This window comes from Petaurus breviceps, unplaced genomic scaffold (genome assembly GCF_028583685.1).
Source record: "Petaurus breviceps papuanus isolate PSGF00001 unplaced genomic scaffold, PetGlider_PUasm1.0 490, whole genome shotgun sequence".
Taxonomy (NCBI): Eukaryota; Metazoa; Chordata; class Mammalia; order Diprotodontia; family Petauridae; genus Petaurus; species Petaurus breviceps.
The window spans coordinates 18,996,951-19,022,871 of record NW_027186352.1 but is presented as its reverse complement, the minus strand read 5'-3'; positions in this window follow the sequence as shown (position 1 = coordinate 19,022,871).

The following is a 25,921-nucleotide window of genomic DNA, read 5'->3' as shown; positions in this document are numbered from 1 at the left end:
TCTCTCTCTCTCTCTCTCTCTCTCTCTCTCTCTCTCTGTCTCTGTCTTTCTCTGTCTCTCTCTCACACATACCCTACATAGATTAATATATTCTGATTCTTCCATTTTAAGAACTTTCTGTCTCAGAAATTAAGAGAAATTGGACATTATGTTTTCATGTCCCTATGGTTCCCACAACTTTCTTATTCTTATTTGGTGTAATGCTTCACTAAGGGCCAACCCACAGGACTAAGTGTTGTATGGAAGGACATATGTGATTGGTAAAATGCAGAACATTGCCATCTTACTAGCATGAGTAAATAGACAAATGCTTTGCTCCAGAATACAAATATCTGGTGATAGAAGGAGGGAAGTCCTCCACATCTGCTTTACTTTCCCTATGGAAAGCTACTTCCTCCCTACAGTGAATCAGAGACTGCCCCACTCATGCCTCATCCCCAGGTGTCTGCTGCTAATTTGTGCTATAGGACATAACCCTAATCCTTCAGTAACCCAGGAGGCCCAATGATCTGGCAGTTAGATGAGTTTCAGTATCATAATGATGACAAAAGCATAAATGTACATGCATAGATACATGTGTACATATATACATATATTTGCATGTGTCTGTGTGTGTGTGTGTGTATATTCCTTTTTGTGGATCATTTGTGGGTGATGAAGAGATGAAGGATGTAACCACAGAATCTGGATAGGTGACTAGAGTAGAATGAAAGTATAAATATTAAGATGAGGGGGTTGGTGAACTAGCAAGCAGAAATATTTCAGGGCATATGAACTTGTAAATAGAAATCTACCAAACAGTAGGGCAGGGTTAGGATAGAGAAGTAGACTGGATATCTCAAGAAAAGAGAGAGAATGACCTGGAAGGATATCAAGAATAGCTATCAGTAGATGCATTGGGTGACATCTGGATTGACTGAAGCCTGAATTGGGGATCGTTGATGTTTACTTCACATCTGTCCATCTTTATATTTTCTGATTAATTCTGTTTAGATGTTTTTTCTGTTCCTCTAATTATGTCTCCAAGCACTGCTTATTGGAAAAGAGACTCTTATGTGGAAGACTGACAACTAAGTTAACATTGATGGGTAGTCCTAAAACTATGTGATTCTTAGTCCTCTCTGTAAAGCAATCCTTTTGTACTATTACTGTCTTTGCAGTGTTAAGAGAAAGCGAAAAGGAGCATCAGAAGGAGGGATCAAACCCAGGTCTTCCTGACTCCAGGTCTAATATTCTATCCAATATGCTGACATTCCTCTGAAGTTCCATACCACTTAGGTTTTGGCTATATCATAGCTGTAAGGTAAAGACAGGACTAGAGCTGTGATTTCATTGCCGGAAACAACTTCTTTGCAACTTATTTCTTGGGAAGTCATCTATGCCATTGAAAGCTTAGGTAGTTTGTCAAGAGTCATAACAATCAATCAATGTTTATTAAGCACCTATTTTGTACATATAAGCATCTAAGTTATGCCATGGATAGAACACTGGACCTGGAGTCAGGAAGACCTGAGTTTCAAATCTGTTCTCAGAAACTTACTAACTGTGTGATCCTGGACAAGTGACTAATACCTGTTTGCCTCACTATCCTCATCTATAGAATGTTGCAGAGAAGGAAATGACAAACTACTCCAATATCTTTGCCAAGAAATCCTCAAATGGGGTCACAAAGATTCTGACAAGATGGAAATGATTAAACAACAACAGCAATGTTATTTTTGGCATTGTGCTAAGTACTGGCACAGAAAAAGAGGAAAAAGTAGAGTCCCTGACCCTCAAGGAGTTTATAATCTTATTGAGGAAACAACATACAAACAAATGTATGAAAACAAGCAATATAAAGGATAAATAATTAACAATGATTAACAGAGGGAAGGCACTAGAATGAAGAGGGGTTGGGAATTGAGACTTAAAGGAAACCAGGGAGATAAATAGATAGAATTGAGGAGGGAAAGCACTCCAGGCATTGGGGACAGTTATAGAATGTAAAGTGAATGCTCTCTCAAGAACTTCTGCAGCCTTGTGGTTCCTGAAACAAAAGGGCCACCCTTGGTAGAAGAAAACTTGATCTCCCCTACTCTCTATGCCTTGTCCTCCTTTTCATTGGTCCAGGAAGAATCATGTGCTTTTGTTTTCTTGTTGAAAAATAAAATGGCAGCAAGTTAAGATAGGGTAATAGGATACTTCTGCTGACAAGTCATCTGTTGTGGACATGGACACTCAATTTGAGAATCTGAAAGTCAGTTGGAGATGGGAGACTGTAGGTGAATCAGTGTACAGTTTGGAGCAGGATAGGTGTATGTCAGAATCATCAACATAGAGGTGCTAATTAAATCCATGGAATTGATAAGATTACAAAGTGAAGTAGTATAGAGAGAGAAGATTGGAAAGCACAGGACAGAATCCTGAGGGACACCTGTTGTTTATTTGTCCTTTGGTTTTTAAGAGAATCAATGATGTCATTCATGTCTTGATGTTGATGGCTTGACTTGTTTGTGAATTAGATTTAAGTGAGGCAGAGTGACACAAAGTCATGTTTCACTCTCTCTTCCAGTCATCAAAATCCAGTGGCAAGACAAAAGTGAGGACAACTGATGATGATGTGGGGCACAGTGGATAATCTTGGCAGCTTTGACGTCTGACCAAACTCTAATCACTCCATAGCACCTGCTTCAGCTGCCTTTATCACATTGGAACAAATTATTCTAATCTACCCATTCCACTGGAGGAAGTCTTCATATGCTTGGGGTAGGCATTCCTTAACTCACCAATGGATTTGAGACTCATTGGTTATCCTCAACCTGTCTTAGTCTTTCTGCTGAAATGGTTTACCAGAATGTGGCCACTGTGTATGCTATAACTTTGGGGAGCCATAGGAAAGAGTTGCTCAGGTGGACACCAAAGGTGGATGAGCAGCCCTGAAAAGGGCTTGGCAAGCCCTCGTACCAGAGGTTCTAGGCCTCCTTGGACACCTGTCCCTGAGGGACAACTATAGTTAAGCATTTGAAATGCATTATCTAGAGGAGAATCCAGTGACACACTGTCTCAGTCTCTCTCTTTCCCTATAGTTTAACAATATGAAAATTTAAAAGAATGGTCTATGACACATGAAATAATGTCTTTGGGACACCAGTCATTCTTGACTCTTTTCCTACCTGTTTTACTCCTAGTAGGAGCACATAATGGGTGTTCAGTAAATGTTTATTGATTGGTTTGTTAATGTGCCAATCCTATTTCTCATTACTCACTCTTTAAGTCTTGCTATTATTTAATCATTGCTAGTCTTCCACAGTACAAAAATAATGAAAGGATCTTTGATTAATTCCTGGTGTGGACATACTCTATATCAGTGCAGAGTTGGATGTGTCTATGACCTATGAGGTAAGTTATTGTGTATTTGCTGAGGCAAATAAAGATAAAATGACTTGTCCAGGATGACACAGCTATTGAATACAATATTAGAGTCAGTCTTTAACTTGGGATTCCTCAAATACCAGCCTACTACTCTAGCTACTACACCAAACTTCCCCCACTGTTCTGTAAGGCAGTATGGAAATTAAACTGTTCCGGGATACTAAGGCTTCATTAAATAAGCTTAAATCATTGCCATCAATTCACAAGCCCCAAGCCTAATTCCAGTATATAAGCTGATCACTGAAACTCAGGCACCTTTAAAAGTTGCATTTAACCTTTTCGATCCCTAGTGTAACATAACCCAAATTAATATATGGCTTCAATACTCTCCATAGGACCTTGTAGGCCTCCTAGAGCACATCCCAAAGTGCTAAGTCTGCAGCCAGGATTCACTGCAGAAACTCTCTCAGTGTCTGTTGGATTCATGGCTCTTCTCAAACTCCTTGGAGGTGACTGGGAGCTCATAAAGTTGGAAACTCACTTAGAAAGTTAAGTATTTACTTCACATCCCTTCCTCAAGAGATAGGGAGAGTTTAGTTATGAATACTTCACAGATCATCAAACTAGGCTCTCAATGGTCTTGCCAGAATTGTTTCCCTAAAAAACGCCAACAGAGATCTCAATCAGCTCACTGCTTCAGTGCCTCCCCCACCAGAATACTAGTGTGTGACTTTCTTTATGCTCCACATTCCAATAACTTCATAAGATAACTTGCAATGTCAATGCAGCTAAAAAGTTTCTAGATTCTGATAATTCCCCAATCAAAATAGCAAATCCATGATATAAATAACACTTTTAACCTTTGCAATTATGTTAGGAGGTAAGATAAAAACCTACTGCCCAATTTTTTCAACAAAAAATAAAATGTAATTATTTTTATAATGTGATACTGCCAATACTACATTTTAGGAAAATAATGTTGTGAAAATAAATAAATATCCACCAGATGTCAAAATGATATGTTGGTTGCAATTAACTCTGTTGTTGTTTAGTCCTTTCAATTTTCTTACTCTCTGTGATCCCACTTGAAGTTTTCTTTATGAAGGCAGTGGAGCAATTTGTCATTTCCTTCTCCAGCTCATTTCACAGATGAGGAAACTGAAGCAAACAGGTTCAAGTGATTTATTCACTGTCACACAGCTAGAAAGTGTCTGGGGTTAGATTTGAACTCAGGTCTTTCTAACTCTAGGCCCAGTGGAGCTATTTACTCTGCTATCCAGCTGCTCTTGGAAATAACTAATATAATTTAATTCAGTGCAATGGAATTCCATCCAAAAATATTCATTAAACACCTACTAGCTTTTAGGCATTGTGCTAGGTGTCAGGGACATAAAGAATTCTATCCTAAAGCAGCTTATTTTCTGTTGAGGGAGGAGGAGATGGCACATGGACAGAATATTGAGCATTAAATATTCAATAGAAACAAAATAATTCCTTTCTGCTGAGGGGAGATTTAGTAATCTGTGATCATCTGGGAGATAGCAAGTGTTGAGCTTTGAAGATAGTGAATCTTCAAGGAAGAGTTAAGGAATGAGTGCATTTCAACCAATGGGAACAGAAAAGAGGAAAAGGCATGTAAAGTCATTGGAGATCAAATTTCAGGACCAGGAACAGCAAGGAGGCGGTTTGACTGCAATGTAGCTCGCATTAAGAAGAGTAATATATGATAAACTTGTCAAAGATTATTGACACTAGATTCCAAAGGACTTTACACATGAAATAAAAGGGTGTGTGTGTGTGTGTGTGTGTGTGTGTGTGTGTGTTGGAGAGGGATAGGAGCAGCCAGGTGGTACACTGAATAGAGCACTGGCCCTGGAGTCAGAAGGATCTGAGTTTAAATGTGACCCCAGATACTTGACACTTACTAGCCCTGTGACCTTGGGCAAGTCACTTAACCCCAATTACCCTGCCTTCCCCCCTCCAAAAACATGAGAGGAGAAAGAGAAAGACAGAAACAGTGACAAAGACAGAGATGGAGACAGAGACAGAAAAAGAGGTAAAGAGATATGCATATTGATATAGTTGAACTTATTTGTTATTTTTATAACACCTTTTAATTTACTTGAATGAAAAATTGATTATCAGGAAGATACACATGTACACTTATATACATGAATAAATATTCATCTGTATTTCATTTATTTATAATAATGCATTATTATTACATAAAACATTAAGACTTGCAAAGTACTTTATCAATATTATCTAATTTGATTCTCACAACAATGTATGGGAGACATTTTTATTATCTAATTTTATAGATGAGGAAACTGAGGAAGAGAAAGGTTATAACATGCAGATTCACAGAGCTAGCAAGTGTCTGAGGAAGGATTTGAATTCAGGTGTCACTCATCTGATATCCTGCCCTATATTCCTCAGGACATATAGCACTATTTATCTATACCTCTTTAGGCACCAACAAGTCACAAATCTGGGATTTGTCTGTTTTTATTTGTGAAGATAGGCCTTTCTTATTCCTTGCAAATTTTTACCAGTTTGTCATAGGTTTCTGAGAGTTTTAGTAAACTATGAGTTTACCCTAAAGCTAAACTTGTGAAGAATCCAGACTTAGCTTTGCTCATCCTTCAAAAATAGACATGGAGTCAATTCTTTTATTTATTTATTTAAACCTTTTTTTTGTATTTATTAAGTATTTAATTTTCCCCCAGTTACATGCAAAAACCAATTTTTAACATTTATTTTTAAAACTTTGAGTTCCAAATTCTCTTGCTTCCTCCCTCCCCCATTCCGCATTGAGAAGGCAAGTAATTCCATATAGGGGATACATGTGTAGTCATGCCAAAAATATACATATTAGTCATTTTGTGAAAGAAAATACAGATACAAAACCCCCAGGAAAAATAAAGAAAGTGAAAAACAAAACAAAACAAAAGCTGCTTCAATATGTATTCAGGTATGATCAGTTCTTTCTCTGGGGATGGATAACATTTTTCATCCTAACCTAAGCCCTTCATAGTTATCATGGATTGTTGTATTTCTGAGAATAGCTAAGTCTTTCACAGGTGATCATCTTACAATATTTCTGTTACTTTGTACCCATTATATTTCACTTTGCCTCAATACATGTAAGTCTTTCTAGGTTTTTCTGAAAACATCCTACTCATCATTTCTTATGGTACAATAGTATTCCATCACAATTACATACTATAACTTATTCAGCCATTCCCAAATTGATGTGTATCCCCTCAATTTTCAATTCTTTACCCCAAGAAAAGAGCTGCTATAAATATTTTTGTACATATAGGTCATTTTCCACTTTGTTTTTTTAATCTCTTTTGGGATACGGACTTAGTAGTGGTATTGCTATATCAAAGGGTATGAGTGGTTTTATAGCCTTTTGGGCATAGTTCCAAATTGCTCCATAGAATGGTTTAATTAATTCACAACTCTGAAAACAGTGCATTAATATCTCACTTTTCCCACATCCCCTCTAGCATTTGTCATTTACCTTTTCTGTCCTATTATCTAATAGGTATGAGGTAGTACCTGAGAATTGTTTTAACTTGCATTTCTCCAGTCAATAATGAGTTAGAATATTTTTTTCCACATGGCTACAGAGAGCTTTAATTACTTCATCTGAAAACTGATTATATATTTTGATCATTTATCAATTGAGGAATGACTCTTATTTTTATAAATTTGATATGGTACTCTTTATGTTAAAGAAATGAGGCCTTTATTAGAGAAACATCCTTCAAAATATTTTTTCATAGTTACCATTGCTCACTCTATCTCCCTCCATCCTATTCCACCTACCCCTATTTATTCTATTCTCTGTCTTCTTTCACCCTTTGCCACCTCAAAAGTGCTTTGCTTGTGATTACCCCTTCTCCCAATCTGCTCTCCCCTCTTTCACCAGTCCCCCTCTCCCTTATTACCTTCCCTTTATCTCCTTCCCCTTCTCTTTTCCTGTAGGGTAAGATAGGTTTCTATACCTTATTGCCTGTGTATCTTATTTCCCGGTTACATGTAAAACACCCACTCATTTAGAAGGCAAGCAATTTGATATAGGTTATACATGTTTAGTCATGAGAAACACTTCCATAATAGTCATGTTGTGAAAGACTAACTATATTTCCCTCCATTCTGTCCCATCCTCCATTTATTATATTCTCTCCTTTGACTCTGTCCCTCCTCAAAAGTGTTTGCTTCTGATTACCCCCTCCCTCAATCTATCTTCCCTTCTATCATGCCTCTTCCCCACTATTTTCCTATAGGGTCAGACTGATTTCCATACCCAAGTGATTGTGTATGTTATTCCCTCATTAAGCTAATTCTGATAAGAGTAAGGTTCACTTATTCACTTTCACTTCCTTCCTCTTCCCCTCCACTGTAAAAGCTTTTTCTTGTGACATGGAGTCAGTTCTTTTTTGAGCCTTTGGCATGATAACTACTCTATAGGTCTCTCAGAAGTTGTTCATGGCTACCATATTCTTTAAGGACCCACAGTTAATGTCATTGTATAATGAGGGGCTGAAACAAAATCTTTGTGAAGGGACTAAGACACAGGGGAAATAAACAACGAATATGAATTAGAAGGACATAAAAGTTTATGAAAAATGATCTGTCCAATAATAGTTGTTCTCAAAGGAAGTAATGGAGTTTCTATAATAATACTAGACACAGAGTGGAAGTTTGAAGAACTCCAGATACAAATGGAAAATCTTAACTGCATATGACATTTGGAGTGAAATTGTGTGTAAATTAGATGCATTTAAGAAATCATAGTTTGGAAATACAAAGCTCTCCAGAAGTCTTTCAGTGAACTGCACAGTCAGATTCCATGTAAAAATAAACTTCACAAGTATATTATCATGGAGGCATAACAGCTCATAAAACTGCTTCTTTTAATGCAGTGGCTGCTGAACATTTTTTGATTAAGCATCAAATAATGAAAACAACAATACACACTTTCAAAAGCTCTCATGTATTTGTAAATTACTTTTATTTCTACCAACATGGTCCTAAGATCAATTTCTTCCAATATATGTTTTCAATGTCTGTAATCATTGAAAACATATACCTCATAATGAAACCTAGACCCAAGTAGAAACAAAGTGCAAATAGAAACCACTGTATTTATTAAATAAGGAAACATTTTTAATTCCATTCACTAATTATGTATTTTCTAATTTAGTTGGTTAATTTATTTTGTGGGTAAATTTTTTTGTTTATTAGTAGTCATTTGTTTTAGAAACATTGAAAACAATATTTTAGTTTTCTCTAATTACATTAAAAAATTTTAAAACATTTTAAAGCTGTGAGTCGCAAGTTCTATCTCTCCCTCCTCTCCCTATCTCCTTCCAGGAACAATAAATGATCTGATATAGGTTATACAAGTGTATTCATTCAAAACATTTCCACATTATTCCTTTTGTACAAGAATAAAAAGAAAGAAGGAAAGAAACAAAAGAGAGAAAGAAAAAGAAAGGAAGGAAGATGAAGGAAAGATGCAAATTAAATATGTTGATTTTATTTCCAGAGATTTCATTGATATAGAGACATCTGAGGTATAAGCTCTACCAATTCAGAGAAGCGCCTTGATAAAACCTGATAGTCTTAGAGTAGTGGTTGGAGCACAAAGTTAAATGACTTGTTCAGGGATACAGTACAACTATGTACCTGAGGCAGGACTTGAATCTGGGTTTTCCTTTTTCAAGAGTGAAATGTCTCCCTACTCTGCTAGCCTAACTTGCATTTTAATATCTTTAAAAAAAGAATTCAGAACCCTCTAAAATGTGTTTGTAATGTTTAAGGCCTAAGATTCTATTTTCATGTTTATTTGAAATATGATAATTTTATAAATGAAACAATATTGCATGACAATAAAAACATTTCCAAATTTGTGCTAATAACATCTTCTACAATACTTCACATTTCTTTAGAAAATAAACTTTATCCTCAGTTCTGAAATATGACCTTTGTCTTATATCCAAGTTTCATATAGAAATGAATATATAACAACAAATACAATTCCCTACATTATTAAACATTATTTAATAATTATAAACATTATTACAAGCAATTCTCAAAGTTGGATGGTAAACAATGATATCCAATCACTTATGACAAATACAATTCAGGACAACTAAGATATTTTACTTCTCATCTAGCATATTAGATATGAGAATAATTTATTGTTGGAAGGGCTATGAAATAGAGACATGCTAATGTAAACTTGGTGGAACCAAGTTGGTGAATTGGTCTAATCATCCTGAACAATAGCTGGGAACTAAACCAAGACACTACCTAAGTGTCCATATTTTTTAATAAAGAAATCCCTCTGCTAGATTTACCTCCTGAAGCTATCTTAAAAAGAAAGGTGCAATGAAATATGAATAGTAGCATTTTCTATGCTAGCAAAGATCAGGGATGAAAGTAGATGTGTATTGTTTGGGGAGCTACTAAAGTGTCCATAATACATGAATTGCTATAATATTATTATGCAACAAAAAGATGAATATTCAGAATACAGGGAGTTAGAAGAAAGATTAAACTGATTCACAGAAAAGTAAACAGAAAGGCCAACAATATACAAGCTCGTGATCACAATTTACATTGAAAACAAAAAAACAAACACAAACTGAAGTTGGAATAATTTCAATGGTCAAGAACTGCCTCCCCGCCCAAAGATATTGATTGTCCTATCATCCCATTTTCCAGACTCCTTGGACCACCAAAGTTGTCCACAAAACAAGATATAGTATAGGAACTAATGATTTGGATAGATTTGGTGAATTACTTAATTTTTTATGCATTATTATAAAAGATGAGTAGGAAAAAATATTCTTGGAATTCAAGATGATATGGAAAAAATGCAGTAAATATGTCAACTCTTCATTGAAGGGACCTAATTAAATGTTTGCTTAAGAGAAACTTGTCATTTTTCAATACACGTAGTTTTAGAGACCTTTGTGTGTAGTTGCAAATTGTTCTCCAGAATGGTTGGACTTGTTCACAACTCTACCAACCATTAGTGTCCCAATTTTACCACAGCCTATATGGCATTTGTGACTTTCCTTTTCTGTCATGATAATCTAATCAAGGCGCAAAGTGGTATCTTTGAGTGGTTTTAATTTGCATTTTTTTCTAATCTATTTTTGCATAATTTTTCTAATTAAGTAGTAATTTAGAATATTTCTTCATGTGACTATTGATGGCTTTGGTTTCTTCTTCTGTAAACTTCCTATTCATATCCTTGGACCATTTATAAACTGGTCCATGACTTTTTTTTATAAACTTGTCTCCATCCTTTATGTAATTGAAATATGAGGTCTTTATCAGAGAAACCTGATGTACATTCCCCCCAATTTCCTGTTGTCTTTATAACACTGGCTACATTGATTTTGTTTATGCAAAAGCTTCATAGTTTCATATAATCAAAATTATTTATTTTACTTCCCATAATCTTCTTAATCTCTTCTTTGACCTCTTCCTTATCCATACACAGGAACATTTTTCTGTTCTCCACTGATTTTCTTTTGATATAACCTTTTTATGCACATATCATTTATTCATTTTGACTTTAATTTGATATGCAGTGTGACATGCTGGTCCATGTCTAGCTTCTGCCAAGCTTCCTTCTGTGTTTCATAGAAATTTTTGTCCAATAATGAATACTTACCTTAAAATCTTAGATCTTATCAGACACTAGATTATTATGACTATTTACTACCATGTATTGTGAGCCTAATCCATTGCACTCATTTACCACTCTATATTTCTTAGTCCATTCCAGATTATTGTGCTGATTACCACTTTGTAATATAGTGAAATCTGAAAGTACTGGGTTTCCTTCCTTAACTTTTTTTTTATCATCAATTGCCTTGATATTTTTGTACTTTTATCCTTTCAGATGAATTTTGTTACTGTTTTTCTAGCTCTATGAAATGAATCTTTGATATTTTGATTTTTGTAACATCAAATAAATAAACTTAGGTAAATTGACATTCTTATTACATTGGCTCAGTCTACCCATGAGCAAACAATATTTCTTCAATTGTGTAGGTCTGCCCTTATTGTATGAAAAAGCATTTTATAATTGTGTTCATATAATCCCTAAGTATGTCTTAGAAGATGTCTCCTAAGTATTTTAAACTGTCTGAAACTATTTAAAATGGAATTTCTCTTTTTATCTCCTGCTGCTGAATTTTGTTTGTAGTGTATAAGATACTGGTGACTTACATGGATATATTTTATATGCTGCTAATGACATTGTTTTAACTATCTTCAGTTGGGGATTTAGTTGATTCGGTCTACTATGCCATAATACCATCTGCAAAGATTGAACATTTTGTTTGCTAGTTTCCTATTTTTATTCTTTCAATTTATTTTTTTAAGCAATTGGGGTTAAGTAACTTGCTCAAGGTTACATGGTCAGGTGTTTCTGGGTGGGTGCTAAGTGTCTGAGCCCAGATTCGATCCCAGGTCATCCCAACCCTGGGGCCGGAGCTCTTACTCACTGTGCTACCTGGCCACCCCTCTTTCAATTTATTTTTCTTGTCTTATTGCTACAGATAGAGATTCTACTACAATATTGAATAATTGTGGTGATAATGGACATACTTATTTCACTCCTGATCTTATTAGAAAGGTTTGAGGTTTATCTCTATTATACATAATGCTTACTCTTGGTTTTAGATAGATACTTGTTTTAGGAAAGGCCCCATTGATTCCTATGCTTGCTGCTGTTTTAATAGGAACAGGCATTGCATTTTGTCACAGGATTTTCCCTCATCTTTTGATGGAAGCATATGATTTTTGTTATCAATATGGCCAATTATGCTGATTGTTTTCCTGATATTAAAGTAGACCTACAGAGCAGGGATAAATTCCACTAGGTCACAGTGTATAATCTTAGCGAAATACTGCTGTAATCTCCTTGCTAGTATTTTTTTTTTTCTGGCATTGATGTTCATTAAAGAAATTGGCCTATAGTTTTCCTTCTCTGTTTTTGGTCTCCCTGAATTAAGTCTTAAAACTGTATTTGAGTCATAAAATGAGTTGTTTGGACTTATTTACCTATTTTTTTTTTCAAATAGCTTCTATAATATTGCGATTGTTACTTAAATGTTTGATAGAATTCACTTACAAATCCATCTGGCCCTGGGGATTTTTTTCATTTGAGTAGAACCATGAATTGTTTAATTTCCTTTTCTAACATAGGGCTATTTAAGTATTCTATTTCCTCTTAGGTTATTCTGGGCAATTCATATTTGTGTAAATATTCATCCATTTCATTTAGATGATCAGTTTTACTGACATATAGATGGGCAAAATAACTCCTAAAATTGCTTTAATTTCATTCAATTGGTGGTGCTTTCACCTTTTTCATTTCTTTTTCTTTTTTTGCTTTTTGCAGGGTAATTGGGGTTAAGTAACTTGCCCAAGGTCACATAGCTAGTTTTTGTGTTAAGTGTCTGAGGCCAGATTTGAACCAGGTCCTCCTGACTCCAGGGCCAGTGCTCTATTCACTGTGCCACCTAGCCGCCCCTACCCTTTTCATTTCTAAGAGTGGCAATTTGGTTTTCTTTTCTAATCAAATTAATCAATGATTTATCTAATTTTTATAAAGCCAACTCCTATATTATTTATTATTTCAATGGTTTTCTTACTTTCAATTTTATAAATCTCTACTTTAAATTTCAAGATTTCAAATTTTGTGTTTAGTAGGGGATTTTAAATTTGTTTTTCCCCTAGGGTTTTTTTTTATTCATTTGCTTTAGTTTCATGCCCAATTCATTGATCTGTTCCTTCACTTTTATTGATGTATGCATTTAGAGGTATACATTTTCCCCTAAGTACTGCTATCCTTCTCTGGTTTTCATATCGCTAGATTAGGTATCAAAAACATATTTATATAATAAAAGGAATTTGATTGGACTCCTTTACATATTATTTTCAAATAGTTCATGTAATATTGGGTGTGTTTCACAAATTTACAGATGTTCCCTACTTTAATATTCTCTTTAATGAAATAATGCATTGTTTCTATGATTTTTGACTTATTCTTTAGAATTAGATTAGTTTACAGCTAACTTTTAATCTATGCATTGACAGACCTTTATTAAATGTAATTTTATTGGATTATGGTCTGAAAAGGATGTAATTAATATTTCTACTTTTCTGCATTTTGTTGTCAACTTTTTATGACCTAATAAACAGATGATTTATGTGTAGGTGCCAGAAATAGCTGAGAAAAAAAGTATACTCCTTTCCATTCCCATTCAGAATTCTCCAGAGGTCTATCATTCTTAACTTTCCTAATATTCTATTCATCTCCTTGATTTCATTTTTATTTATTTTATATTAGATTTATCTAGCTCTGAGAGAGGAAAACTAAGGTCTCCCACTAGTATATATATACATATACACACATATATTTTACTATTTCCACTTATAATTCATTTAACTTTCCATTAAGAATTTGGATTCCATGCCATTTGGCTTTATGCCATTAATGTTTAGTATTTCTATTTGTTGTCTATGTTTCCATGATGTAGTTTCCCTGTTTATCCCTTTTAATTAGGTCTATTTTTGCTTTTTCTTAGTCTGAGATCATGATTGGTGCCTCTTCACTTTTTACTTCAAGTAAAGCATAAGAGATTCTGCTATGGTCCCTTATTTTAACTCTTTGTGTGCCTTTCTGTTTCAAGTGTTTATTGTAAACCATATATCATTGGATTCTGGTTTCTAAACCATTCTGCTCTCAGCTTTTGTTTTATTGGTGAGTTCATGTCATTCATATTCACAATTATGATTGCTAAATGTGCATTTCCCTCCACACTATCTTCTTCTGTTTGTCTTTTCTCTCTCTTTTTATCTTTTCCCTGTTCTAAAGTCTTTTATGCATCTGATACTTCTTTCTTTTGTTTGTCCTTCCTTTTATCACACACCTCTTTCTTTTATCCCCTTCTCCTTTTACTTCCTTTTTGGATAAGATAGATTTTTGCTATCAATTGACTATCTATACACATTCCTGTCTTTGAACCACTTTAGATGTAAGATTCAAGCATTGCCAGTTCCTCATCCCATTTCCACTCCAGTATAAAAGCTCTTCCTTGTGTGCCTTTTTATGTGAGATCATTTTCTCCATTCTATCTCTCCCTTCTCCTCACAAATCCTTCTTTTTTAACCATCCTTTTTTAAAACATCATCCCAAAAGAACTGATTCACTTACAGATCCTTTTTCTTTGTAAACTCTTTTTAAGTGCCTGGAAATGATCAAGTTCTTAGAAGACACATGTATCATTTTCCCATAAAGAAAGGTAAATAGTTTGAAACTTATTGTGTCCCTTAAGATTTCTCATTCACATTTACCTGTTTCATGCACTTTTTTGTCATATATTTGAAAGTCAAATTTTCTATTCAGCTCTGGTCTTTTCATCAGGAATGGTTAAAAAGTTCTCTATTTCAAAAAATATCCATGTTTTCCCTGTAAAGATTATATTCAGTTTTACTAGTTAGGTTATTCTTGGCTGTAATCAAGCTCTTTTGTCTTCTGGAAAATCATATTCCAAGCCCTCCTCTTCTTTAATGTGGTCATTGATAAATCTTGGGTGATCATAACTGTGACTCCACAATATTTGGTTGGGTTCTTTCTTGGTACTTGAAATATTTTTTCTTTGATCTGTGAGCTCTGGAATTTATCTATAGTATTTCTGGGAGTTTCCCTTTTATGATATTTTTGAGGTACTGATTGGTGGATTCTTTCAATTTCTATTTTACACTCTGGTTTGAGAATAACTGGACAGTTTTCCTTGACAATTTCTTTATTTTTTTGAAGGGTAATTGGGGTTAAGTGACTTGCCCAAGATCACACAGATGTGTGTGTGTGTGTGTGTGTGTGTGTGTGTCTTAAGAGTCTGAGGCTGAATTTGAACTCAGGGACTCCTTACTCCAGGACTGGTGCTCTATTCACTGTGCCACCTAGCTGTCCCCTTGACAATTTATTGAAGTATAATGTCTAGGTTCTTTCTTTGATCATGCCTTTTAGGAAGTCTAATAATTCTTACATTATCTCTCCTCAATCTGTTTTCCAAGTCAGTTGTTCTTTAGATGAGATAGTTCCCCTTTTTTTGTTTCTTTTTTCATTCTTTTGATTTTATTTGAATACTTATTGATGTCTTAGGGAGTCCCTAGCTTCCACTTGCCCAATTTCAGTTTTGAAGGAATTATTTTCTCAACTGAAATTTTGTACCTCTTTTTCCATTTGGCCAGTTTTATTTTTCAAGAACTTTCTTTGGTATATTTTGTGCCTCTTTCACCAAGATTTTGATTGTCTTTTCATAATCTGCTCCATTTTCTTTCATTTCTTTGTCTAAATTTTACCCTACCATACTATTTTACTTTAAAAATCCTGTTTTTTAAGCCCTTCTAGTAATTCTTTTTTTTTAAGCAATCAAGGTTAAGTAACTTGCTCAAGGTTATATGGCCAGTTATTTCTGGATGTAGTGCTGAGTGTCTGAGCCCAGGATTTGATCTCCAGGTCATCTCAACATTGGAGCCGGTGCTCTTACTCTCTGAGCCCTAGCCGCCCCTCTTCTAGTAATTCTTGTTGGGCTTGTATCCAATTAACAATTCACTTTGATGTTCTGCTTATAGCTGTTTTGACATCATTATCTTATTTTGTGTTTCTGTTTTGATCCTTCCAGTCACCACAGTAGCTTTTTATGGCCAGGTTCTTTTGTTGTTGTTTGCTTGCTTTCCACCCTATTACTTGGTTTGATATTTTATGTTATGTTTGGCTCTGCTTTTGACCTGGGATGAGTGAATCTTCACTGTCAAGCTTCAGGCTTTTTAGAACTGCTGTTTTTAAATCTAGTTCTGGGGGGTTGGAAGTTTTTGGTGCTTTTATGGTATTGTTACTGGGGAAGAGCTGTGGTCACTTGTTTACTGGTATGTATTTTGGTTCTTATCTAAGAATTTTTTTAATCTCTGGGGATTATAATAGATGATACAATCCAGCTGGATGTGATACTGCCCCTCAGGGCTTCCAATTTCTCTTGCAAGGAAAATCATCCTCCCTGCTACTGCACTATGACCTAGAAGTGGATATAGATAATGGAGTCACCAGACAGTTTCTCCCCAGGGCTTCTCCTCACTATTGCCTGAAGTACTTCTCCCTGACCTTGAACTATGATCCAGAAGCACATAGAGACAATGGAGTCACCAAATAACACTATGTTTTTCATTCAGTGATAGCACAGGGATCTCCTATAGTCTTTTTCTGACTATTTTCTAGGTCCCTTTACCATTTCTGGTTTGGGACCTCCTGAAACTACTGTCACTTCTGTCACCACCATCTAATTCTACCAGCGGTGTTTCATCCATATGGGCTCTAGGCCAGACTCCACCCCTAAGCTACAGATCTCTTTCTGAACTCCTAAGTTGTTTTGGGCTGGAAGAATATTTTGTTCTTAATTGTTATTTGGCTCTGCCACTCCAGAATTTGATTTAAGACATTATTTTAAAGTTGTTTTGAGGGGAAAGTTGGAATAGCTCAGCTAAGTGCTTTCTCTACTCTGTCATATTGGTTCCACCACCAGAAGTCTCATAGCTTATTTTTAAATACTGTTATTTGTTTCATAAATTTAGATATTCAACTACATTTGTTGATATTGAAATCAAGGAGGTTAATCTTTCAAATAATGAAATTAATTTGTGATTTCATTCATTTGATTTTCTCTCCAAATATCATTTAATAAATCACAATGCATTTATTAAGCACCTCAGCATTAATTAGATGGTTCATTCTTATAGATTGTTAAAAGTACTCTATTAGACACTAGGGATTACATGCACACATACATACTTAATATGTAATAATAGATAATTGACATATGTGTATCAGCATATTAATATAAACATGTGTGCACACAGATATATACATATAATATACATGCACAGATATACATATACAAGCACACAAACACATACAAATATATACATATGTATGTAGATGTATGTATACACACACACACACTCTCATATATATATACATACTGACCACAAAGAATTTTCAATTTGTTGGGGAAGAATATATACAAATAAATGAGCATGTATAGAATATAAAGAAAGTAGATTTAATTAATTTGAGACTGGTGAGCACAAGAAGCTCGGGGTTAGAAAGAGCCGCCTACAGAAATGGGCACTTTATCTAAGCCTTAAAAACAAAAGCAATGGATTCTAAGAGATAGATGTGAGGCATAAGGGAGGGTCAGTCACTGCAAAGGGACATAGGTGATTGTATTTGAGGAATAAGAAGGAGACCTTGACTGGACTACCTATCAAAATATTGCTTTAAAAAGAGGTTCCAGGGCAGCTAGGTGATGCAGTGAGTGGAGCACTGGCCCTGGAGTTAGGAGGATCTGAGTTCAAATCTGGCCTCAGACACTTAACACTTACTAGTCATGTGATCTTGTGCAAGTCATTTGACCCCAACTGCCCTGCCTTCACCCCTCCAAAAAGCAAATAAATAAATAAGTAAAAGAGGTTTCTCAGTCTTTTGATATATCTAATTCAATTCTCCCAAATGACTTTTTAAAACACCCTGGTTCCAATTTCAGGGTGGGGGTTGGTGAAATTTCTTACTTTGTTTCACCAACATTGATTTCTATGAAAAGTCCCTTTGACATTAAATTTCCAGAGATGGATTTCATGCCAAAAGTGAACTGTTGAGGAAAATTCAATACATTTTTCATCCAAATTTTGAGTCACCAAAGTGTGAATAAAATATATACTTCATAAGGGGTGGCCAGGTAGCACAGCGAGTAAGAGCACCGGCTCCAGTGTTGAGAAGACCTGGAGATCGAATCCCGGGCTCAGACACTCAGCACCCAACCAGAAACACCTGGCCGTGTAACCTTGAGCAAGTTACTTAACCCCAATTGCTCAGGGGCGGCCAGGTGGCTCAGCGAGTAAGAGCACTGTCTCCGGTGATGGGATTTTTTTCCCCAGAAGTCCACTATTCTATCCTTGTTAAAAACCATTTGCCTATGGGTGGCTAGGTGGTGCAGTGACCAGAGTACTGGCCCCAGAGTCAGAAGAACCTGAGTTCAGATCTGGCCTCAGACACTTAGCATACATACACACACACACACACACACACACACACACACACACACACACACACAAACTAGCCATGTGACCTTGGGTAAGTTACTTAACTCCAATTGCTCTCCAAAAAGCAGCAAAAAAAAAAATCATCTTCCTGAGGTCAGCATTGCTGTGAGAGAAACTATAAACTTGAGAAATTTGAGGAAAAGAGAGAAAAGAAACTGAGACCAATTTAAATTACTCACATTGTGTGGTGATTTTTTTCATTTTTCAGAAAGATAAGCTTTTAACATCCACACTGACCTTCATAGATCATAGAAACATAGGTTGAGAGTTGAAAGAAACCCTAGAGATGATCTTGCCCAACCTTCTCATTATAAAGAAGAAATTGGCACAGTGGGCTTAAGCCACTTGACCAAAGTCATATAGGTTGTAAGAAATAGAGTCCAGGTTCTCTTTCTCCAAGCCCAGCATTCTTTCTCAAATGTGTCCTGTTGTTAGGAGGTTTTTGAAAAAGAGAAAAAGAGAAAGAAATGTTTCTTTTGTAGTGGTCCAATTTATGGTTATTTGCTAACATTCCTGGGGAGCATGCCTCTAGGAACCAGATGTAGTTGTTTAAGATCCTATAGGCTTGAAGCTCACATATACCAGACAGCTTTACTCTATCCTATCACATGACCATGTGGTTGGTCAGTGGATAGAGCACAAGTCCTGGAGTCAGAAAAATCTGAGTGAAAATCTAGTATGAGACACTATCTGTGTGATTCTAGGCATCATTTAATCTATGCCTTCCTCAGTTTCCTCATCTATAAAATGTGAATAAAAACACCTTTCAGGATTGTTATGAGGATAATATGAGATTAAAGATATTAAAATTCTTTGAACACCTTAAAGTGCTGTTTAAGTTCTAGCTGTCATCATCATTAGTAAAGTCCTATTCTTATCAATATGGAGATAATCATGTAGCAGAAAGGAAGTAGGATTTGGTATCCAAATAACCAAGTTCAGATTCCTCCTCCATCACTTGTTCCCTTTGTGGATTTGGGAAAGTTATGAAAAAAATGAGAAATTAATTGTAAACTGCTTATCACAGGCCTGGAACACAGGAGCGTTGTTGGATAAAGGTTTGTTTCTTTCCACATTTAACCTCACTGGGCCTCAATTTCCTTCCCTGTCAAGGGTACAATTTTCTCTTCAGTAAAGTAATGGCAATATACTGATGATTTCTGAGTTTCTTCAAGTTCTCAACTGAGTTGTTCTAATCTGCTTCAGTACCTCTAGAGTCTGATTTCTTTGTTGTGGATGTCCTGTTTCATAGATGTGGATCTTAACTACTAATCAACTTGGCATTGTTAAAGAGTTCATGTTGTGCTCTTCATTTTCCTAATTAGTGACAGCCTCTGCCATCAAGAAGCTTATGTTGTGTTGGGAAATATAAGGAGAGAACTGAAAATCTGGAAGAGGGCTATCAGCTCAGCTGTATGATTTGGAAGTGATTGCCAAGAAATGGCAAATAGAAGTTTGGTTATTGGCAAGACAAGATTAAAACTCACATATTCATGTCCATGGTGGCCAGAGTTCAAGATTATAATGCAAGAGGTCTGAGAAGAATAAAAACAATAACCTGAATACAGTTGACATGATTTGCAAATGATGGCTGGGACCACAGACACAGCCAAGATAAAAATGCTAAAAAGTGTTATCATAGCAGTGCCCAGTTTGCACAAATTTTGGGACATTTCTAAACCTTCACATTCATGATAAGTCTCACAAAAGCTCTTTGATAGAGGTGTTATGAAGGATGATCATTTGTTAGCCCCCATAGCCTACTCTAAATGTGTTTTCTGCAGGCTGTCTTAAGAATACATCAAAAGACATTAGACATCATCTCAGGCCAAATAAACAATTGATTAGAACTGATAATTATACTGTAAGGAGAAGCCACCCAAAAGAATACCTATGCATGTGTTTATGGTCTAAGAAATCAAAGGAATCCTGTACTAAATTTTGGAAAATGCAGTAAAAAACAATTAACCCCTTACTGTTTTTAAGGCACTCTCCTAAGTTCTGGGGATGCAGACTGGAGAAAAGAAATAGCCTATAAATTGGAGAAGACAGACAAGACATATATAAGTCATTGACTGGTAAAGCTGTTTAATTCACTTTGGACAATTGCCTTAATATTATTGACACTCAGTATGATCATATATGAAGTGAAGTCATTGTATTAGCTTTTAGACAAATTTCCTTCTTGATCCATGATCTCATGGTCCTATGAACTAGAATACAATTACAATATGATAAATATACATCAAAGTTCAAGAAAGAGAGGCATGGGATAAAGAAGAGAGAAAAATCTCTTCCTTTTCCTTTTTCTCCCCCTTTGTTGCAGAGAATAGAATCAGAGAAAACTTCCTGGAAGAGGGACCAACTTGTCCAGATATGATTGCAAAAGATAGAACTATGGAAGGTTTGTATTCCAGACTTTTATAGATCATCTTATTTGATTTGGTAATTGAGATATCATTGGTGGTTTCAGAAAAAGAAATTTAGAGAAATTGGTCTGAAATGAACTGTAAGGTAGTGAAATAAATCGATTTTCATGGTTTAAGTCTTCATTTTTGACATATCCTAGGACATCAGGTAAAGGAGTTCATCTTATTCAGGATGGTACTAGATATCTCTGCTCTTACTTATTTTTTTTCGGGGGTGGGGTCCTTGTAATTTTCATCAGCATGGAGAAATTTTCATTAAAAAGTCTCTCATTATTGATCAACAATCCTTATCTGCTTGTTTTCTGTCCCAGTAGATTTGGGGTCATTTAAGACCAGTATCCCCAGAACTCAACACAGTGTCTGTTATGTAATAGAAGTGTGATAAATACTTGCTCACTGACCGACTTCCCAATTTGAGAGTCTGAAAATATTGCTTGGATATTAAGAGGCTGAGTGACTTCTCTCTGGTCACAGAGTACTTATCAGAAGAATTTGAACCCAGGTCTGCGTTGAAGGCCATTCTCTATAAACTGATACTTCTCTTCTTCAGATAGAAGGAAGAAAAACAACTAGCTTTCACCAAGATCATGGTTGCCTTTTAACAATGGACTTGAAGCTTATATTTTGTTTTTCAGTGGAATGGTGATGCTGAGCAAGTTAACACGTCTCCTAAAATCCATTTTTAGTTCATAGTTTTTCAAGAGCTACAGCTTAGCAATCTATCATTGAAAACCCTTCATGCTACTTTAGGCAGCACAGCCAGCCGGAAAATAGAAAGTGAACCTGCATTCAAAGCAAGAGTCCGTGTTCTTGCCTAGCATGGGTTGTATAATCTACTCTTTGTAAAGTAGCACACCATTAAAACCAAACCACTCAGAAGAAAGGCTATGCCTCCCTTATGTTTTCTGACATCGTTTGCACAGAAGGAGATCTAAAATAAGAATAATGCAGGAGAAAAAGAAAGCAATTATTGTCATTTCATGAATCCTGAGTACCCAGTGGGTATAGAACATACCAAAATGATGTTTAGGAGATAATTCCTGCAATTCTCCAGAGAAAACTGTCTCCAAGGATCAGGTAAATCTTTTTCTGTCATCTTTACTGCTGGACAACCATGAACAGCTCAGCATATTCATCTATATTAAATTATCATGCTCTTGGACAATTTAACTTTAAATCAATTGGATCCTTGGTCCTCCAAGACAGCCTATGTGCTTTAAGAAGAGTAAAAGTGTAATCAAATTTCAAACAAGAGTTTGAGAAAAATGAACTGAGACATTAATTGGAGCACAGAATACCTTGACTAACATGTTGCAATCAACAAGTGTATATTGAGCAGTTCCTAAGCATAAGACCCTGTACTAGAGCAATCAAAATAGTGAGAAAGGACTAGGTCAGTTACATTACCTGTAAAATGGGGGCAATAATAGCACTTACTTCACAATACAATTATGCAGATCAAATCAGATAACACATTTAAAGTCCTTGTAAGCTTTGAACCTAAAATGTTATAATGATTATGATAATTATTAAATTATTAATATAATTATGCTTCTTATACTTACTAGCTGTGTGATCATGAACAACTCAATGGACCTTAGATACAGAGCAGCTAGAAGGGCACTTAGAGACTCTCTACTATAACATCTTCATTTTATATATGAGGAAAGTCACCCCAGAGAAGTGAAGTAAATGAGATAGTATTTGAACCCAGGACCGGTGACATGAGAGCCAAAGCTTTTTACAGATTCTTTTCCATTGGTGAAATGGACACACTATTATATGTAGTACTTTTACAGAGTCTCAAATGAGAAAATGTATATGAAGAACTCTGAAAAAAATGGAAAAACCTTAATTATGATCACAATTCTAGACTGAGTTCTGAGCTCCATTTTTAGATCATGAGTTTTTATATGTCTGCAGGAGGATCTCCATATGGGTTCAAATATCAAATGCAAATGTAATGAGCAAAGAGGACATCCATCAGCGTATATGCTTTAGAAAGACAATATGCAAAGATGATAGGCTGTACTCAGAATTGAACCACAGGAAGAAATTAAGGAAGGTCATTTTGGTAAATTGAGCATTTCTCCAATGAAGCTAAACCTTGTCCTTAAAACAAGTTCATCTTTTTAAAAGTTACATCCTTACAAAAGCAATCCATGCATACAAACATTTTGTGCAGAATTCAAGCTGAGTAACAGTTGCTCAAAAGATGTCACTAAAGTGACACAAGATTGGAAAAGAAGATGGAAAATGGAAGAGAGAGGACTGACTGATGAATAATCCGTGTGTTCCAATGTCTTTAATCTCTTGTTAAGAGAATTAGTGTAAATCGTCACATTGACCAAATCCTATGCAAAGGATCTGTAAGAGGATAAGGCAAGAGTCATAATGAGAGGCATGGGTTACAGTCCACATTTTTGGAGAGAATATTCAAATCAAGGAGATCACAAATACATCTGGGCACATAGCCATTCACTAGAGTTGCTAGATAAAAAGTTTTAGTGAATGTTAGTATAACAGATCCCAATAGGAAGAAGTCTTTAAAAAAACTGAAGTATATATTTGAGTCTCCAATGTGAATTCAGAAGTATGTATTTGAATGTATCCAAAAATCCATTTCTGCAACGTGTAGGTAAAGAACTCTTGCTACATTGACACAATTAAAATGAAGTGTGGATAGTAACTTTAACTATTTTGTTTACTATTATTACTACTATGATGTCAAAGTTGCTTCCCAAAAAACTGCAGAGCATAAACTGAACCAGATGAAAAATGTAATGAGGGAATGTTTAGCAAAATAAATAAAAATACAATGAAGCAAAGGTAATGTGAATTTGTGGCTTTCTAAGTTAGTATGTGGCCAAAAGGCATCTGTTTCTATTTGAGTTGGACACCACTGGAGCAGTACTGAAGAGCCAATTGGCTTCTCTTATAAAAAGGTATAATTCAAAATGAGGAGACTGGCAAAAATGGACTCACTCGTCCTTTGTTGATCTAGAGCTATGATCCTTTAACTTGCCCAACATGTGATTCTTGAAATGAATTAACGGACCAGTGCACCTGCTACTATTAAAACAAATTCAAATTAGGTTCTATGGATTCAGTGAGATGGATCAATGATCCAGATCAGGAAATTCAAGGGATTTTTATGGATGAGAATATTCACCTATTTCACATATAATGGTATAGAATTTACTTGGCCTACATTCACACATTACCTCATTTTGAACAGCAATGACTACAAAGCAACAGGTTTTTCTTCTATTTCCAAGTCGGGATTGCATATTGAGGCTGGAGCACATAATCCTGGGTGGGATGGATCTATTTTCAGGAAGATAATAAAGCAAAGGACCTCATTCACTTTCCTAAATACCAGAGAGAAACATTTGTCTGGGTATGCCTTCCAGACTGATGGAATAGATCTAAATGCAAACTTTATGATATTTAGATCAGATATAAAGAACTTATGTGAAACATTTTTTTTTGACTCCAGACCATTGAAAACTGATTCCCTACACAACCAGTTGTATAAAATGCTTCTCACCCCAAAAGATTGCCCTGGTAAAGATGCACTTGGGATTTGGTCATGAATATTTTAAATACCCCTGTCTCTCCTAATTTTCTCTTTTTTGCATTTGATATAAATGATACATTAAAGAGCCCATTCTCAAGTAGATTAGACTTTCTTCTAAGAAAGACTTCATTTATCTTGATGATCTAGCTATATCCTTTGATCAAGATGCCCTTGCTTGAATCCTTTCCTGACCCCTACCTCTGAGGAAAAATGTTATTCCCCAACATCCTACTACCTCTTTGCTACTTACATACAGGTCTGGCTGGGGAATTTCACCCCTTTTAATGTTACTCATGGCACCAGAAAAAATTGATGTATTAAATTTATAGTCCAGTGACTCAGAAAGATGTTAAAATGAGGAAATGGAATATTTGGGTCTTTTGCAGAATTATTTTGGAAATTTAGTTTCCCTCCTCAATAGCAAGAATAAACAATTTTAAGGACAATGTTATCTTCACCAAATGATTTGGGGGCTTTCTTTTATTTTAAATCTTTAGTACAACTTTTTTTTATTACTTCTTTTCTCTTTCCTTCTATTCTAAGTATGAAATAGTGAGTAGACCAAGGGCCTTCCAGTGATAAATGCCAGGGTCTTGCTATGACAGACTCTGAAACTCATTACCTGTATGACCCAGGAGAAATCATTTAAACTCTGTGTGCTCAGTTTGTGAATCTTTCACGTGTAAATAATAAACTCTGGGATTTGAGGTGTGTAAGGGTTATGGAATTTAAAGATCTCCCATGCCCCATGGACGTGCTGACATAGCAGAGCAAGAGAAAAAAAAAAGCCGAGCTAACAGTCCTGCGGTTGGCAGTTGGTGGCAGTTGCCTTTTTTTTTTTTGAGTTAGGACTCTGGCTGAGCACTGCCAGGGGCCGGAGCTGCTGGGAGCATTCTTCCAGGACACTGGGTGGCTGCTGTGAGTGGGGAGAGGAGGACCTTTGCCTGAGGTAGCCTGTTCTGTTTTAAAGGCTTGAAAATGTGGGTGCTTTCTACTTTATCTACCTGTGCCAATGTCATAACTACTCTGATGGCTTTCACTTTCTGGTTTTGGGACTCAGTCTTTTGGTATCTTAATAAATTTTCTAGTTTATTTCCCCAAATGGCAAACCTGATGTATTTTGTGATGGATAATTATATCAGCATATTTGTAATCTCTATAGGCATTGTGAATATGGCATTGCTGATACAAGGTGACATGCCCACATGGCACAGTCCACATCAGAGGCAAGTTTTGTGACTTCACTTAGTTCTCTAGCCATTCCTCAGGGCCACTTTCACAAGCCTCTTTTTTTCTTCCATGTCCATGCTATCAGACCTACCATGTAAGAATTATGAGACATAAGGGAGATCAT